The sequence below is a fragment of the Mustela nivalis genome (assembly GCF_964662115.1).
Source record: "Mustela nivalis genome assembly, chromosome: 2".
NCBI lineage: Eukaryota > Metazoa > Chordata > Mammalia > Carnivora > Mustelidae > Mustela > Mustela nivalis.
Window position 1 is genome coordinate 180233069 of NC_139021.1, and position 19212 is coordinate 180252280.

At 44.6% G+C, this 19212-nt stretch overlaps 1 long non-coding RNA gene across 3 annotated transcripts; it reads right to left on the reverse strand.

Moving 5' to 3' along the window:
• Positions 1 to 166: 166 nt before the first annotated feature.
• Positions 167 to 18643, reverse strand: LOC309859143. 3 transcript variants are annotated; one of them, XR_014308561.1, is made up of 4 exons: positions 18461 to 18643; positions 17799 to 17871; positions 9008 to 9159; positions 167 to 600 (listed from the first exon to the last, which is right to left on the reverse strand). It is a non-coding gene; the product is annotated as an uncharacterized lncRNA (long non-coding RNA). The 3 variants fall into 3 exon arrangements; XR_014308562.1 differs by lacking the exon at positions 167 to 600 and adding an exon at positions 3165 to 3411; XR_014308560.1 differs by lacking the exon at positions 9008 to 9159.
• Positions 18644 to 19212: the final 569 nt, after the last annotated feature.

Here is a 19212-nt window from a genome sequence, read left to right on the forward strand (position 1 = left end):
ACTGAAAAGCGCCATAGAAGTTGTTATCTTACAGTGGGCCGGACCTCATTTTAACATCTTCCTAGGAAAGGTGCTTTAAGAAGCCAGGATCACCTCTGAAGACAGTGGCAGGCAGTCCCTGGAGAGACAGAAGGGCCTGGAAAGCAGTCTCGTGAGCATCCTTTCTTTCATGGGTCTGGTTTTCCTCCAAGGCCAGAATAGGTTTCTGCCAACTGCGCTCAAGGCGAGGCCTGGTGCAGCCGCACTGGAGACGAGCTCGAAGGGTCCGAGGGGTTCCTCCGTGAACAAAATCCGCTTTTTAGAAACAGCACTCGTTTTCAGCCTCATCCTTTGGCCATTTGGGAAAACAATTTGTGGCCTTTTATTGAGCAAACAAGCGCTAAGTGGATCTTACAAAGGTAAGGCTGACTAAAGGTATTGTGCCCTTTGAAACGGTGGTAGAAACGTTCACTCTGCTTCACGGGGCTCGCCTCGCTGGTCTGCTGGCGGAGCAGGGACAGAGCCCGGTGGCCACGGTCGCAGTCGGTCAGCTGCGGCTCTTTGGTTTGGCTGTGTTGCCCCTCACCGTCTCAAAATCATTCATTCCTTCTTTTTTCTTCGCTATGAAAGTTTTCAAAGATAAGCAGAGAGATTAGTATGAGGAACCACAACTTTTCCTGCCCCAGTTTCAAGGATTGTCAACTATTTGACGGCCTTGCTTCGGCTCCCTCTTTTCCTTCAACAAACTGTGGCTCTGCTCTTTCAACACTTGCTGCCAGCATCTCCTCCTTCTGCCTACTCCTAAATACTTCTGTGTGTGAGGGTCCTTATATAATCCCAGCATTACCACCCCAACGAAGCGAGGAATTCCTTGCTACTATCGAGGGCTTTGTGCATGTCCCAGTGCCCTTGGTTGTCTCAAAATTCTGCTTGCACGACAGAGATCTCACTGTCTCCCCTCCTCAACCCATTAGTCTCATTAACGGGGACTCATGATACCATGGGCCTCCTGATGTGATGGGACTCCAAACGGACTTTACCTGTGGAGTGTTCGGACTTTTTTTTTTTTAAGATTTTATTTATTTATTTGACAGACAGAGATTACAAGTAGGCAGAGAGGCAGGCGGGGGGGGGGGGACAGAGAGCCCCAAGTGGGGCTCGATCCCAGGACCCTGAGATCATGACCTGAGCCGAAGGCAGAGGCCTAACTCACTGAGCCACCCAGGCGCCCCATGTTTGGACTTTCTAAGCTGAATCCAGCCAAGTCTTTGGGCCCAATTTCCGGTACACAAAAACACATAGGGGTGGAGGAAAGAGTGTCATGAGGAGACAGACAAATCCTGAACATGCGCCACTATGGCGTAATTGGTCTACGTTCTTCAAAAAGTGTCAGTGGGAGGAGAGAAAAAAGTGGAGGGACCAATCTGACTAAATGAGTCTAGAAACACAACAACCAGGATTGCTTGTGACTCTGAAAACAAACAAACAAACGACTATACGTTTGGGGAAATTTGAGTAGGGACTGGGTTAGATATTAGGAAATTGTGAGTTTTCTCAAGCACAGTAATGATACTACGGCTATGTGAGAGGATCTCCTGACTTTTAGGAAATACATGGCCTGTCTGTTCTGGGGTGAAAAGTCATGCTGTCTGCAGTGTACACTCAGACGGCTCAAAAACCACGGATACAGAGAAAGACAATGCAGCACAGGTCAGCACCTGCGGAAGCCAGGTGACCGTATGTACACGAGTGCTCGCTGAACTCCTCTTCTGTAAGTTTGAAAACGTACGGAATAAGAATGGGAAAAAATAAAAACACAGATGATGACAATTCCTACTGTACTATTCCACAGGCAGGATGATAGTAAAAATAAGCAGTAATGGGGAATATAAATTAACGTGGCAATAATAAAGCTAATATATTTTCTCTTATTGTTTTGAAATAAACCTAAGATATATAAAGACATTTCATATAGAAAGACATAGAAAAATGAAGGGGTATATATAGTAACATAAACTGTTCATTACATTATTCTAATCATTTTCAAGTCACTTATTGGAGTTCAGAAATTGTGGGTGTGATCTTTTTTTCAGTACAGCTGTTGCTGGCTCAATGGCGCCCCTGTCTGGGCCACAGTCTGACTTAGGGATCGCATCAAACTTTTCCAGTGGCTTTCTCGGGAAATCAATAGCATTGGGAGACACAGAGTCTCAGGAAGAAGAGAATCGCTTTTATCATCCACAGTTGTGCTTTGAACCCTGGACTTCTGGTGTCTACTAAACCCACAGCATCTGCATTTGGAATTTTTCTGCCTTTATTGTAGTGACATTTTTGTACAGCCAATTTCTATTATCACCTATTTTACAAATATTTTGTTAGACTGTCAGATAAGTTGGTTCAATTTTATAAAATTTTGTTCATTGAAAACCACGAAGCTTTGCAAACGTCAGTTGGTCAATTTCAGAATTAAATCCATTAAAGCACAGCAAAGCTTACTACGCTCATTTATTTATTTATTTTAAAGATTTTTATTTATTTGAGAGAGAGAAAGTGAGGGAGGGAATGAGCAGGAGGAGCAGAGGGGGAGGGAGAGAGCATCTCAAGTTGATTCTGCACTGAGGGCTCGATCTCGTGACCCCTGAGATCATGACCTGTGCCTAAGCCAGGAGTGAGATGCTTAACTGACTGCACCACCCAGGCACCTTTATGCTCATTTTTTTTCTTTTTTAAGATTTTATTTATTTATTTATTTATTTATTTGATAGAGAGACAGCAACAGAGGAGGGAGAGTGGGAGAGTGGGAGAGGGAGAAGCAGGCTTCCTGCCAAGCAGAGAGCCTGATGCAGGGTTTGATCCCAGGACTCTGAGATCATGAGCTGAGCTGAAGGCAAATACTTAATGACTGAGCCACCCAGGCGTCCCTACGCTCATTTATTTTTATGATAAAATAGCAAATAGGTTCTCGTGTAATTCGTCAGACAATTTAATAGTTTTTTTCCCTAGGAACTGCCACTTTGTTGTTTTCAAAGACAGCATATTTATGTTTTTCTAATACCTTCTGTTCCTCTTTCATGTTTTCCTTTACCAGTTTTCTATGCTCACCCTCTACTTATCAGCTTCAATAATCAAAACATTTCTTTCTTGTAGAACTCAACAAAGTACTCAAAGTCCTGACATCTCTGAAAATTATTTCCTAAAACTACAACTCTTTGTTTTCATTTTTCCAAATGCCAACTGCTCCTACACTGTAATTTCCATTAAAGATAAAATTGAAGACTCAATTCAATTTCCAAACTCTTCCTGTAGCTTGAGTATCTTGGACTGCCCATGGATCCAAATAGTCTTCTGATTTTCAATTTATAGGTTCTCAGCTCATAAGATCCACTGTTTAATTTTCTTGGATAGTTATTTGGTGTGATAGTAAATACAGTGCTTTTAAAGGAAAAGACAGTGATTTAGGTGATTTACATATTTTATTGTATAATTCATAGATAATTGAACATATCCACAAGGTATCAACCATCCAGAAAATATTCTAAACTTTGGGCCAAATTTTAGATTTCCTTAATAGCTTTACATGAGCACTATCTACACAAAACCAATGATGTTTACTTGTAAATTCTTCCAGTGGAATCATTTTTATTGAGTAGCAACAATAAAGCTCACTGTACTACTTCAAATATTGTTCATTGAGGACGAGAATCATTAAATGGCTGTAAAAATCTTAAAATCTCTCTTTTGAGTAGATTATCAATAAATTTCTATGTATAACAGATGAAAGTTCATGAAAAGTGATTAAAATCTGGGGTGTCTGGGCAGCTTAGTCGGTTAAGCATCTGCCTTTGGCTCAGGTCAGGATCCTGGGGTCCTGGGATGGAGCCCCCAGTAGGATCTGACTCCCTGCTCAGGGGGGAGTCTGCCTCTCCCCCTCCTCTGTCCCTCCCCCCCGCTCATGTGTGTGAGCACACATGCTCTCTCTCTCAAATAAACAAAATAGATCTTTAAAAAAATATTTAAAATTTCATGGCCCTGATTTATACATTTCTAAAAAGAGGTATTCTTATTTTGGTTGATTTGTTTTGAATAAGTTTCATTTTTCTTTTTTTTTTTTAAGATTTTATTTGTCAGAGAGAGAGCACCCACTAGCAGGGGGAACAGCAGACTGAACCACCCAGGGTCCCTAAGTTTCACTTGTTTACTACTTATATAACTGCTTTATTTAGATATTCATAAACCAAAAAATTCACCCTTTTATTTTTTTTTTAAATATTTTATTTATTTATTTGACAGAGAGAGAGATCACAAGTAGGCAGAGAGGCAGGCAGAGAGAGGGGAGGAAGCAGGCTCGATCCCAGGATTCTGAGATCATGACCTGAGCCGAAGGCAGAGGCCTAACCCACTGAGCCACCCAGGCGCCCCAAAATTCACCCTTTTAAATGATACAATTCAGTAGTTACTGGTATATTCACAGAATTATGCCCCCACCACCACTATCTAATTTTGGAACATTTCTATCATCCCCAAAAAGAAACCCCATCTCGTTTCCCCTGTGCACTCCAGTCCTTGGACACCACTGATCTACTTACTGACACTAGGAATTTGCCTGTTCTGAACATTTCATGTAAATGGAATTATACAATATGTGGCCTTTTGTATCTGCCTTCTTCCTCTTAGTATAATGCTTTTAAGATCTCTGTAGGTTGTAACACATATCCATACTTCATTCCTTTTATGACCAAAATATTGCTTTGTGCAGATATACCACATTTTGTTTATCTGTTCATCAGCTGGTGAACATTAGCATTGCTTCTACTTTTTGGTAATTATGAATAATGCGTTCCATGAGTTTTGCTGTAATAGGTAAGCTCTCATGCTTAAGAGGGAAAGTCTATTTCTCTGCTCCTTGAATCTGAGCTGACCTTGTGATTTGGTAATAAATTGGGTAATAGAATGTAACAGAGGCCTCCGTTTCTGCTGTCCCTCTTCACCCTTTCCATCACCGTGAGAACAAACCTAGGAGGGTCTGCTGGACCGTAAAAGTCATTATGGAGAAGAGCCCAGTTGTCCCAACTGAAACCACCCTAGACTGTGTCTACAGCCACCTGATCCCCAAACACAGGAGAGCACCCAGCCAAGGTAACAGATCTGTCTGCAGGTAAGTGAGGGAGCTGAGCCAAACCAGAAGCCCTGCCCAGCCAACCTGAGCCTAAATTCCCAACCTGTGGAACTGTGAGTAAGAGAAAAGGTTATTCTTAGAAGGTTCTGCCTTTCGAGACTGATTTGTTAGGCAGCAATAGCTAGCTAATACAGGTAGAAGAAAGCCTAGGTGTGCGTGCTGCACATTTACCAAGGATGAGGCAATCACGGTGCCGTTCAGCCTGACTGTGCCAAGCTGCCATCATCCTGGATCTGTGGACCAAAGAGGCAAAAGTGGCTCCAAATGGAACAAGCCAGCCGACATCCGATCACCAAGGAAAGGCCCAAGGCCGGGCTCCCCAGGACCCCTCCGTCAGCACAGAGGGTAACAGCGGCACAGTGGAATGAACCCTGACCTTTACGTGATTGAAGAAACCTATCCTGATGATGCTGGGACCTTGAGCAAAACACCTCACCCTCCTGGATCTCAGCTCCCTGCTCGGAGAAAGTAAGGCTGACAAAGGGTGAAATTCGCATCTTGAGGGAGGTATGTAGAGTCAGAAGGGGCTGGAGCCGAGTCACCTGGTGGCCATAGCCTGGAGGGAGGGCTTACGGTGTTCCTGCTCCTGACATCCCTGGAGATGTCCCAGTCCCTGCCCAGCCTGGTCCAGGCCCTTTGGCTCATCTCCGATAGTGTGTGCTCCTCAGAATCCCCCTGGTGAATTCTGTTTTCTTGCCAACTTTAGAAATAGTTTTTGTTCCTTGCAACTATAAAGCCCTTGCTGACACACAACTCTCAAGGAGTGGCTGGTCTAGAGCTCCAGAGAGCAGCCAACACAGTCACTTGGTTAATCATCGGTAGGGATGTAAGGGATCTGTCCGTGAAGAACTGGGTCTGGGGCAGGTGTGCAGAGAGAAGCTTCGGAGAGTCTACAGAGAGGCAGCATGGTTCAGGACAGTCCACAGCAGAACACGGAGAGATTCCACTGTGTCGGGCATTATTCTAGGCCCCCAGGGGACGCACAGATGGGACAAGAACTGTGAAATAAGCGAGAATACAATGGGATACATGAAACGAGCAATGCATCTTCAAAGTATGGGACTAGCACAAAGGAGGGCCAGGGGAGGCTTTTGGGTGGGAGGGACATCTAGTCAGAAAGGTGGGAGAGGAAACCGGCCAGGCCCACGAGAGGAGATGAATGGCAGTGCAAAGCCTGGGACAGAGGACGCAGCTTGATGCGCTCAGTGGGTAGCCAGTACTATTTTTTTTTAATTAACAAATGTTATTTTTTTAGAGCAGTTTTAGGTTAACAGCAAAACTGAGCTAAAAGTAGAGTTCCCGTACACTCCCTCCTCCTACGCATGCAGAGGCTCCGGGCCTGCCAGCTTCCCTCACCAGGGAGGTCACTACACTGACATGGCGTCTTCAGCCAAGGGCCATAGCTTGTACCCGGGCTCCCTCTCGGTGTTGCATAGTCTCTGGCATTTGACAAATATATGTCGACATGTATCCACCGCTACAGTATCAGAATGATTTCACTGACCTAGAAACCCTCCGTGTTCTGCCTGTTCATCCCACCCCTCAAGCCCCTGGGAACTACTGATCTTTCTACTGTCTCCATAGTTCTTGCCTTTTCCAGAATATCACAAGGTTGGAATCATACAGTACATAACCTTTTCGGATTGGCTTCTTTCACTCCATCGTAGGTATCTAAGATTCCTCTCTCTCTTTCCATGTCTACCCATGGCTGGGTAGCTCATTTCTTTTTAGTCCTGAGTAATGTTCCACTGTCGAAATGGACCACCGTTCATCTACCCACGGTGACGGGTAGTTTGTGACTGAGTGTGCGGGGGAGAAAATTGTAGTGGGCAAGGCCCACTGTTGCTAGAACATAGAGGCCTTCCCCGTAGTACATGGGAGCCAGTCCTCATGAAGCGGTTAGAAGGAGCCGACAAAGGGATGTTCAGCCTGAGGGAGTAACGTGGGGACCGGGTCTAAGACCACACACGGGCCAAGCTATGGGTGTGGGTTCCATCTCAGCTACGCGGCGTTCTGAGCCTCAGTTTACTTATCCTTTAACTGGGCTGATGCTAATATCTAGCCCGGCCTACATCACAGGGTTGCCGTGAGACTAACCACAGAGCATCCAAGAAAGAGGTGTGTGAGCTGTCCCGGAAGGTGCCCAGCGGGGATTCTTACCCGGTCAAGTCCTCTCCCTCCTCCACCTCCTACTTTTCTCTCCTGTTTATTTAGATGAATGCTGTGCTTGCTTAAGTTCCTTCTGGTCAAAACCCTGAGCAGGTGGGAGAGATGGAATGTTCTCCTCTCACCTGGGGAGAACCACTAGAGCCCCAGTCACCACGCCTCCCCCTTATTTTATGCCTTGACTACTTTGGGCTTTGGGTAATAGAAATGGTCTTGAAACCATGGATTAGTTTAGTCCAGCCCTGATGGAAAGTTCATCTGCACCAACCACTACGGTTGCCACCAGCCCCATGTGGCTTACTGAACTCTTAAAATATGGACTAGCACAACTGAAGAACCAAGTTTTTACTTTTATTCACTTAAAAAAAAAAACAAAACAGATTTACTTATTTAAGTAATCTCTACATCCAAGGTGGGGCTTGAACTCACAACTCTGAGATTGAGATCTGAGCCAACATCAGGAGCTGGATGCTTAACTGACTGAGCCACTCAGGCACCCCTACTTTAATTCATTTGTAACTAACTGGAATCTAGATTTAAAGGGCCACACGCCGCATGGCCAGTGGCTACCCCGCTGGGCAGCACAGGATGCTAACTGCTGACGGCACAAGAGGGGACTGAAGCAAGGGTAGCTTGTGATGGGTGGCAGGTCACCAAGCCAGTGAAAGATCCAGAGCTCAGGCCACCTGCCTCCTTTCAGCAGAGTCCTCTCCAGACCGTCCCAGACTCAGAAAGTTAGCCCAATAGAGATCATCTCGGCCACATTTGTCCCAGATTGAAGTAAACAAGGAACAGGCTGGAGCATTGGCTCTGGAGCCCCCACGGGGTTTGGCACCCCACTCAGGAAGCTTGGCTGTCCTCAGCTCAGCCTGCGATGCCCTCTGTGGTGCCCTGGCCCACAGAGGCAGGCAGGCCAGAGCCGGCAGGGGTCAGGGGACCTTGCCTGAGCAGCTGCAGTCTCGGCGACCCATTCCTAACCAGCACGGCCCCCTTTCCCCTGACCCAGCTTGCGCGGGAAGAGCTGGATCAAGGTGGAGGTCAGCCACGTCTCTGCAGCTCATGCACACACGCCACCTGCTCATTCCCCAGGCCTGCCCACTCAGAGGTACGCAGGTGCAGGATCAAATTAATCCCTATTCTTTATCCGGAGGCTGGCACGCACATGTCCACCCACCCGGGGAGAGCGGGCACAGAGTTGGGAGTGAGGCTGAGTGACATCCAAGCCCTCAGGAGAAGGGGGATGGCGGGAGAGATCGCTGGCACCTTCCTCTAGCCATCTGTCCCCACCAAATCCTGTGTGAAGGCACATCACTGCAACCAGTGCTGGGAACTCGTGCTCCAGGCACCTGGAGACCTGGTGGGACCAACTGTCCACCCCATTTCCTAAGCTGGAAGATGTGGCATCTTCTCCTCCTTCCTTCCTCTCTCTTTTTCCCCCACCCCACCCTCTTTCCCCGTCCCTTCCCTTTTGTTGGAGTACATTTTTATGGGAGTGTAACATACATACAGAAAAGGACACAAATGATAAGTATACGGCTTGTTAAAGTTTTACAAACCAAACAAACCTGTGAAACCAGCACAAAGCGGCAATCATTTTACAGTACATGTAGCGAACCATTATGTTGGACACCTGATTCTAATGTTATATGTCAATTACACCTCAACTGAAAAAGAAATAGAACATACCTGTGCCTTAGGATGCCCGCTGATGTCCCCCTCAGTCATTCCTCCTACTTCCTGACCTCTCTCTCGTTGCTGGGGACTGACTGCTTGGGTCCTCCCCAGATGCCTATGTTGACACTCGAATCCTCAATGGGAGGGTATGTGGAGGTGGTGCCCTTAGGAGGTGAGTAGGGTTAGAGGAGGTCATGAGGGTGGGGCTCTCATGTTGGGGTTAGGGACTTTTTTTTTTCTGAGTTTGTGAATACCTTTTTTTTTTTTTTTAATGTTCAGTGAGCCCACATGCAGTAAGTCATTAGTTTTTGATGTAGTGTTGAATGGTTCCTTAGTTGAGTATAACACCCAGTGCCCATCACAACAGGCGCCCTCCTTAATACCCAACACACGGTTTCCCACCTCCCCGCCCCACGGACCGGGGACTTTTTGAGAGGAGCTGGGAGAGAGCTTGCAAACCAGGAACAGCAGCCACCCCGGGACCCACCAGCTCCAGCGCGTGATCTCTGGCTTCAGACCTTCCAAACCGTGAGCGATGCATTTCTGTACATTTCTGGTATTTGCAGGCCCTCGGTCTGCGGCACTGTTACAGCAGCCCAAGCGAAGACATTTGCCATCCGTTCGCTTAGTCTGTTCGTAAACTCGTCTGCTTCCTCCACTGACCGTTAGGTTTGTGGGGTCCATCGGTGTGGCTGAGTACAGCAACTGTCCAACCACGGTGGACATTGGAGGCTTTTCGGGGATGGGGGCGCCAGTAATGCCGTTGGAACCTTCTTATCCTGTGTTTTGGTAGACCCATGTCCGCGTTTCTTTGGGTACGTATTTCAGGGTGTGTTGCTGGTCATGGCGCAGGTAACTGGTTGGTTTTAGGAGACATGACCAGCAGTTCACGGGGCTGTCGCCTCAGCATTGTCCCAACAGCCAGGTAGGAGGGCTCCCGGAACTCCATGCTTGTCTGCCCGTGGTACTGACAGCTGTAAACATTTTAGCCATGACTGTTAGTGGGAGCGCCCGCCATTGTGGTTTGAAGTCGTGCTTGCCTGGAAACTTCGAAGGGGGAGCAGCTTTCTGTATGTTTTCTGATCATCCAATGACTTTTTTTTTTTAAAGATTTTATTTTTATTTATTAGAGGGATAAAGAGAGTGTGAGCACATGAGTGGGCAAGGGACAGGGCAGAGGGAGAAGAGCATGCCCCGCCAAGCAGGGAGTCCAACGTGGGATTCAAGCCCAGCACACCAAGATTATGACTGAAGGCAGATGCTTAACTGACTGAACCACCCAGGTGTCCCTATAAAATAACTTCTGTAAAATTCCTTTTTGAGCTTATTTTCCTGTTGTGTGGTCTTTTTATTGTTGATTTGTAAGAGCTCTTACATATTCCAGACATGGTTTTCAAATATGTACATGTCTACATATTGTATGTGCAGGTGTGTGTTATGTGTGCACATATATGCACATAGATAGCCAAATATCTTCTTCTCAGTGACTTAACTTTTTACTTTGCTGCGCAGAAACTTTAAATTTTAATCTAACTCAATTTACCAGCTGTTTTCCTTTAGTGGTTAAGTGTTTTTACAGATTATTTAGGAAATCTCGGGGCGCCTGGCTGGGTCAGTTGGTAGAACGTGCAACTCGTGATCTCGGGATTGTGAGTTTGAGCCTCATGTAGGTTTTAGAGATTATGTAAAAATAAAATCTTCTTCTTTTTAAAAAGATTTTATTTATTGGGGTGCCTGGGTAGCTCATTGGGTTAAGCGTCTGCCTTCAGCTCAGGTTGTGATCTCAGGGTCCTGGGATCGAGTCCCACAAGGGAATCTCTGCTCAGCAGGGAGCCTGCTTCCCCCTCTCCCTCTTCCTGCCTCTCTGCCTACTTGTGATCTCTCTTTCTCTGTCATATAAATAAATAAAATCTTTGAAAAAAAGGATTTTATTTATTTATTTGACAGAGACACAGCGAGAGAGGGAACACAAGCAGGGGGAGTGGGAGAGGGAGAAACAGGCTTCCCACCGGGCAGTTTGCCCAGTGCAGGGCTCCATCTTAGGACCCTGGGATCACGACCCAAGCTGAAGGCAGATGCTTAACGACCCAGGTCCCCCTTAACAATAAAATCTTTTTTTAAAAAAATCCTTATCTATTCCAAAGTTAAGAAAATTTTCTGAGTTTTTTTTCTAGAAGTTTTATTGTTTTACTTTACATATTTTGATTTTTGCATATTGTATGAAGTAAGGGCACAATTTTTGTATGTTATGTGATCTGAGGGTCAAAATTTATTTTTTCCCGGCGTGCATGGGTGACTCAGTGGGTTAAGCCTCTACCTTCAGCTCGGGTCATGATCTCAGGGTCCTGGGATTGAGCCCCGCATCGGACGCTCTGCTCAGCAGGGAGCCTGTTTCCCTCTCTCTCTCTCTCTGGCTGCCTCTCTGCCTACTTGTGCTCTCTCTGTGTCAAATAAATCTTTTAAAAAGATTGTTTTTTCACTTTGAATATCCAGCGGGCTCAGCCCCAGTAATTAAAGATAACCCTTTCCCATAGCACCCCGCTGTCATATCTGTTGAATCAAGTGCAGGTTTCTTTTCCTTTTCTTTCTTTCTTCTTCTTTTTTTAAATTAATTTATTTTTAAAGAGAGAGGGTGAGAGTGAGGGGTGGGGCAGAGGGAGAAGGAGAGAGAGTCTCCAGCAGACGCCCCATCAAGCACAGAGCCCAACTTGGGGCTTGATCCCACAACTCCTGAACCAAAATCAAGAGTTGGATGCTCAAACAGCTGAGCCGCCCAGGCGCCCCCAGTGCAGGTTTGTTTCTAATCTCTCTGTTGTCCTTGTGGGCTGTTTATCACAGTGTCAGTTTATGACAGCTGTTGATGTCTGGAAGTGGAAAATCCTGGAGTTCTGTTCATCTTCATTATTCCTGGCTCTTCGCATTTGTATGTAAACTTGAGGATGGACTTGTCAGCTCCCACATTCTCCCAGTAGTCTTGCTGGGATTTTGATTGCATTGAATGTATAGATCGATTGGGAATATTGGCGTCTTTATAACAGTAAGCCCATTGGGGCGCCTGGGTGGCTCAGTGGGTTAAGCCGCTGCCTTCGGCTCAGGTCGTGATCTCAGGGTCCTGGGATCGAGTCCCGCATCGGGCTCTCTGCTCAGCAGGGAGCCTGCTTCCTTCCCTTCCCCTCTCTCTGCCTGCCTCTCTGCCTACTGTGATCTCTCTCTGTCAAATAAATAAATAAAATCTTAAAAAAAAATAAAAATAACAGTAAGCCCATAAACCAGATATATCTACACATTTATTTATGTCTTTATTAATTTCTTGCAATACTGACTGTAGGCATCTTGCAAATCTTTATTTGCAAAACTAAAATTAGTTTTATTCTAAGACATTTGTGGTGTGTGAGCATGTCTGAGTGCATGTGGGTTCAAACATGCACACATAATAGAAACAGTAATATTTAAAAATTTCATTTCTACTTGTTTGTTACCAGTATGGTGAAATACGGTTGATTTTTATTGATATTGACCTTGTATTCAGCAACCTTGCTAAATTATTCCAAGAGTTTATCTACAGATTTCTTGATTTTCTATGATACCACCGTGTTTCCAAGAATAATGACAGTCTCACTCCTTCAGTTCCATTCTTTATACATTTTACTTCTTTTCACCTTTTTTGCTCTTGTTGGATGTCTGTATAGTGTTGAATAAAAGTGGTAGGGTATATCCGTGTCTCATTCCCGATCCCAGGGGAAAGCCTTCAATAACTTACACTCAGTATGATGTTTACGATGGGCTTTTTGCAGATGTTCTGTTGGATAGAGGAAGCTTTCTTAGCTGTCTATGATCTTCTGAGTCTTCTGAGAGTTTTTGTTACTACGAATGATGACTGACTACCAAATGCAAGTGACTCTTCCCCGTATTTGGTTAAATAGACTACACTGTTTGATTTTTAAATGTGAAAATAATCTTTGATTTGTAAATTTCGATGGGGTATTATCCTTTCCATTTATCCTGGGCTTTAGTTAATATTTTGCTAAGGGATTTTGGATTACTGTACACAAAAGACCTCCACTTGTCATTTTCTTGTAGTGTCTTTATCAAGTTTTGAAATCAAGGTTATGTTGGCTTTACAAAATCAGCTGGGCATTGTTCCATCTGTTTTGATTTTCTGAAAGAGCTTATGTAATATTGGAGTTATTTCTTCCTGAATTGTTTTGAAAGAATTCTCTGGTGTAGCTATATATACCCAGAATGTTTGTGTGTCTTGTGTTCAAAGATTTTATTTCAAAATTCAATTTATTCAGTAGATATGGGACTATTCACATTTTATATTTCTTGTGTCAGTTTTGGTAAATTACTTTTTTTTTTTTTAGAAGATCTTATTTATTTATTTGACAGACAGAGATCACAAGTAGGCAGAGAGGCAGGAAGAGGAAGAGGGGGAAGCAGACTCCCTGCTGAGCAGAGAGCCCGATGCGAGGTTCAATCCCAGGACCCTGGGATCATGACCTGAGCCAAAGGCAAAGCCTTTAACCCACTGAGCCACCCAGAGACCCTGGTAAATTACTTTTTCAAGCAATCTGTCCATTTCACTTTTAAATTACTGATATAAAGTTGTTTATGATATCATTACATGATTTTTATGACTTTATATGTAATTTCATACTAATAGAGTTGCAAGTATAGTACAGATAACCTCTGTGTGTTCTTGACCCAGAGTTCAAAAATTGTTTACATTTTGTTCCCCCCCCCCCCGCTTTTTTTTTTTTCCTGAATCTTCGAGAGCAAGTTGGGGATATCCTGCTACATTTATCATTAAATATTTCAGTGAACATTGACTTCCTTAGAACAAGGCTCTTTCTGTGTTTTTAATAACTGTTTCATAAGTAGTTAAATCTTCCCTGTCCATACTGGTAGCATGTGCTGCTCCTATTTTTTTCTTGATCATTCTTTCTGTAAATCTATTTTATTTTCAAAAACAAGTTTTGACTTTTAAAAAATGGTAAATCTGTTTATTTCATTGGTGCTTTTATCTCTGTTATTTGCTTACTTGAATTTCACATATTCTTGACCTTTTTCTGCTTCCTTTGCTTCCCATGATGGATATAGTGGTACCCATTTTCTAAGACACATATTTAAGACCACAAATTTCCCTTTAAATACAGCTGTATCTGAAGTCCACAGATTTTATATTTACCCACATATTAACTATATCTGACACTCTTCATTCATTTTGTGTTGAATTTTCATCGGATACCATTTTTTTCCTGTCTGAAAAATTGCCTTTAACATTTCTCATAGATTAGTTCTGGCAATAAATTCTCTTGACTTTTTTCCCCCGTTTGTCTGAAAAAGGTCTTTATGTTGCTTTCATCTGTAAAAGGTATTTCCAAAAAAATAAAAGGTATTTCCACTATGCAAACGCATCTACTTTGATGACTTTTTTCTTTATGTATTTTAGAATGATTTTTCTCTTATCTTCTGGCCTAAGTAGTTGGTGGGCAATCTATAATTGTTACCTTTCTTCTTCTTTTCCTAATAGGCCTTTTTTCCCCTTTTTAAAATGCTAGCTGAAAAAAAAAAAATGCGAGCTGTTTTTAAGATTTCCTTTTTTTTTTTTTTATCATAGGTTTTCATCAAGTTGATTATAATGTGCTTTTGGTGTCACTGTCTGTATTTATCGTGCTTAGCCTTTGAAATCTCTGGGTTTGTGGGTTTATACTTTTTAATCAAATTTGAAAAATGTTCAGTTATTTCTTCTGATAATTGTTCCTCTGTCTCCACTCCCTTTCTGGATCCCCAATGAAATAAACCTCAAACTGCTGACTCCCATCCGGTGGTTCACAAGATTCTGTTTTCCTTTTTCAGTCTTTTTTGTTGTTGTTCTTTTTGTCTTTCATTTTGGATAGCTTCTGTAGTTCTGTCCAGGTACTGATCTTTTTTGGTGCAGAATTCTATTTACTATTCATTCTATCCAGTGAAAGTTTTATTTCAGGTATTATAATAATTTTCATCTCCAGAAGTTCCATTTGGAGTCTTTGTAAAATATCTTCATTTCTCTTCTGTTAGGTTCCTCTTTCCTTTAAATCTTTGAGCGTATTTATAATAGCTGTTTAAATATACTTGCCTAATTTAATCATCCCTTTCACTCTCAGGGACTGAATATTTGTGTCCTTCTAAAATTCATATGTTGAAACTCTGTCCATTAATTTGATAGTATTAGCAGGTGGGCCCTTGGGAGGTAATTAAGAGGAGGTGGGGTAATAAGTGTGGAGCCCAGGTGAATGGGATTAGTGCCCTGCCACGTGAAGACACAGCAAGAAGATGGCAAACTAGAAAGACATTGCTCACCAGAACCCAGCCATGCTGGCACCCTGATCTCAGACTTCCAGCCTCCAGAACCATGAGCATTCCATTTGTGCAGTATATGAGCTATGCGGGATTCTGTTAAAATAGTCCGTGCTGACTACGACAGTCACTTCTGGGTCTGCTTTTAATGATTTTTCTCCTGTTTGTGGGTCACCTATTCATACTTCCTTACATGTCTAGTAATTTTCTATTAGATACCAGACATTGTAAATTTTGTGTTTTTTGAGTGCTAGATTTTGTGGTACTTTCTTTTTCTTTTTTTTTTTTAAGATTTTATTTGTTTATTTGATAGAGAGAGAGAGACCACAAGCAGGCAGAGAGAGAGGGGGAAGCAGGCTCCTCGTCGAGCAGAGAGCCCGATGTGGGGCTCAATTCCAGGACCCTGAGATGACTACCCGAGCCGAAGACAGAGGCTCAACCCTCTGAGCCACCCAGGCGCCCCTTGTGGTACTTTCTTAAAAAGAGTGTTATACTCTGAGGAAATTTTAAAATATTCACCAATTTATGAGGCTCAGTCAATGGAGTGTGAGACTCTTGATTTCAAGGTTGTGAGTTCAAGCCCCACATTGGGCATGGAGCTTACTTAAAAATACAAAAAACACAAAATAAATACATCAATTCATCTTAAAATTACAATAAGCCTGTTAACATGAACACAGCATATCTTTTATGAAGAATAGCTTTATTTTCCATGTCAAAAAAATTAGAATAGTAGTAATGTTTTACATTTTTGTGAATCTTTAATGTATAGATTTTTTTTTTTTTTTTAAGTAGGCTCCATGCCCAACATGGAGCCCAACACAGGGCTTGAACTCATGACCCTGAGATCAAGATCTGAGCTGAGATCGAGAATCAAATGCTGAGCACCTGGGTGGCTCAGTCAGTTAAGTGTCTGCCTTCAATTTGGGTCATGATCCCAGGGTCCTGGGATCGAGCCCCGCATCTGGCTCCCTGCTCAACAGGACAACCTGCTTCTCCCTCTGCCTGCCACTCCCCTGCTTGTGCTCTCTATCAAATGGATAAATAAAATCTTACCAAAAAGAGTCAGACACTTAACTGACTGAGCCACATGGGCACCCCTAATACAGAGCTTAATAGAAGACAGAAGAAAGCTCCTACTGGCTTCTACATTTAGTCTGTTGCAGTATCACACATCATGGAGTCTCTAGAAAACCCCATGGTGTGCTCATGTAGGAACAGGAGTGCAAGAGTCTAATAATTTAGTAGTAGTATAAAAATAGCTTGGCCAAGAAAAATAGTTTGGACATGGTGGGCCCCCCAGAAGAGTCTCCATATTGTTCTTGAGAATAACAGCTGTAGAAAACAGTGTCCTTACCTGAGTCCCCAGCTCATGGTAGAAAGCCGCTGTCTCAGGGAAGGCAAACGGGGAGCAGCTGGCAGTAGAGCTGGGAACTGGGAGAAGTTTCCTGGGTGGCAGAGGGTCCTGTCCAGGAGTCCTGGTCTCACTTCTCCTGATGGCACCTTGGCTCTTTCTGCTGGGATCACAGTCCGCTCCCAAAGGCACGTCCTTCAGAAGTCAGGGAGGCTCTGGTACTTTGTTTATCTGATGCCTTTGTTTCCATTTGCATCTTTGAAAAATACTCTTGCTGGGTTTACAGTTCTGAGTGTATAGTTCTCTGCTTCCCCCCGCTCCTTAGGAAGGTGTTAACTCGCTGCCTTCTGCCTGATCAGGCTGCCGTCAGTCTGTTTCCTGAGCACGGTCTGTCCATTGTGTCTGGTGGCTCTCGTCCTCATCTCCTGCCACTAGTGTGTCTCTGCCAGCTGAGTTTGAGACCCTTTCGACCTCAAATGTCTGGCCTCTCCACGTGTCCTTTTATTGATCTGTTTCGTTTTTGTCCAGGATAGTTAATATCTGTCCAAGTCCCTTCCTCTCCATTTAAAAATAAACCATTCAATCTTAGATGGGAGAACATTATGGCATCAGTCCCAAGAATGTGCCATTCTACCCCAAATCTCTAAAAATAAAGGTTCTTTTAATGGAGCATTTAGTCTATTTACATCTATACAATGATATATTGGGATTTAAATCTGCTATTTTAACAATTATTTTCCATTTATCCTACCTATTTTGTTTCCCTCTTCCTTTTTTCTTTCTTTTGATGAATTATTTAGTGTTATTCGAAGTCCTGGCTGTCTAAGGAGTTCTCAGATGCCTTCAAAGAGCGAGGGAGTGTATGTATGAGTGTGTGTGTGTGTGTTCACGCACACTAGTGTGTGCTGCCCAGTTTTCCTGGTTGTCCCCCTCGGGAAAATTGGTCTTCTAGAAGCTACAGTGTCCTAGCTGCAAGCAGAAGTCCCCGAGGAGTTGAGCTGAGCTCTGCTACAGGGGATCACAACTGAAAGAACTAGATGTAGAGGAGTTGCACCGCAGCTTCACATGCACCAACAGATAGATGCAAGTGTGTTCCGTGGGCCCCCTTACCTTGCAGCCTCAGGCTCACATGCCAGGAGGGCAGTGCAGGGTGCCTTGGCAGAGGGATGGGGGGCAATCAGGCCTGTTACACGAGGGAATGAATTCTGGCTTAGCAACTTTCCTCTGAGCTAGTTACCAAGCTTATTTCTTTATATATGAAGTAGGGACCATCCCTCTGTCTCGCTTGAATGCCGTGGGAGTTAGAATTTGGCTAATGCATGTGAAATAAGTAGTATTGGCCGGACACTGAGCCAGCCCTCAGTAAACAGATGGTTATGAAGTTGTTAAAATTACTGGACCTATCCTTAGCATTTTGCTGACCATCAAAGATCTGGAAGGGTTGAGAGGTTGTCAACGGGCTGACCCAGCTGTCAGAAAGTGTGTGGACCCATCCCACAGCAGGCTGCCCTTCCTAGCCCATGGGTGGGTGTGTGGTTGAACCAGGATCCTTTTAGGGATAGCCCGTGGGCAGGTGCTAAGCCACTCCACCAGGATTTTAGCCCACATTAGACTTGACCTCTGACCCCAAAGACTCCTAGACAAATCTACTACCTCCAGACTAGGGGAGTGGAACAGGCACTGCCGGCTGAACTTTCCGAAATTTGCCTCTGTATAATAGCCTAGAACTTGGCCAGGATGGGGCAGTTAGCTCGGCGGTGCCAAGTTCATACCTGAATACTGCTGGCCTTGGATTTGTGAGGCTCACCGAACTGTTCCATGAGAGGACATCTCTCTTATCAGTGCTTCTCCACCCGGGCTCTTCTCTCCCTTCCCCCAGGGGGGCATTAGCAACATACCAACACTCAGGCCCCACACCAGTCTAGAGCATGGCCAGGGCCACTGGTACGGTGGAAGAGCTCACTGGGCAACTGGCCATCTCAACCCCGACTGCTCATTATGATGTAAACCCGCAGTCATTTGAGTGCATAGCCTGTTGAGGCCGGAGGGAGCCTGGGGGCACCTCCATCCAGCCCTTGCCATATGAGCGGAGACAGAGGCCCAGGAGGAGCTCTTGGGCCAGTAATGACAGGGTGTCGAGCCGGCTCTGTTTCCTGCTACTCTGCGGCTATGGCCCAACACATTCCCTTTTTAGAGCACAGCATGGCCATGAGTCAACATCTCAGCCCCAAACCAGATCAGGCCGGTGGGTGGAGTCTAGGCCTGGGTGACCATAGTTGTTGTCACTCACAACACACCCGCTGCCGGCCTGGCTCTAGGCACGTGACATGTGTCACCCAGGTGGCCTCACCTACACTCTGTGCTGATGACAGTGCGGCCCATTTGGCTGAGGCCACGTGGGCAGAATCATTTGGACTCAGAGGCCCATGTGTCTCCTTCCTCTCTCTCCTGGAAGGGGGTGTCGGGGGGAGGTGCGGCCCAGGAGCACAGAAGTCAGTCAACAGGGCTCCTCCCTGGGGCTGCT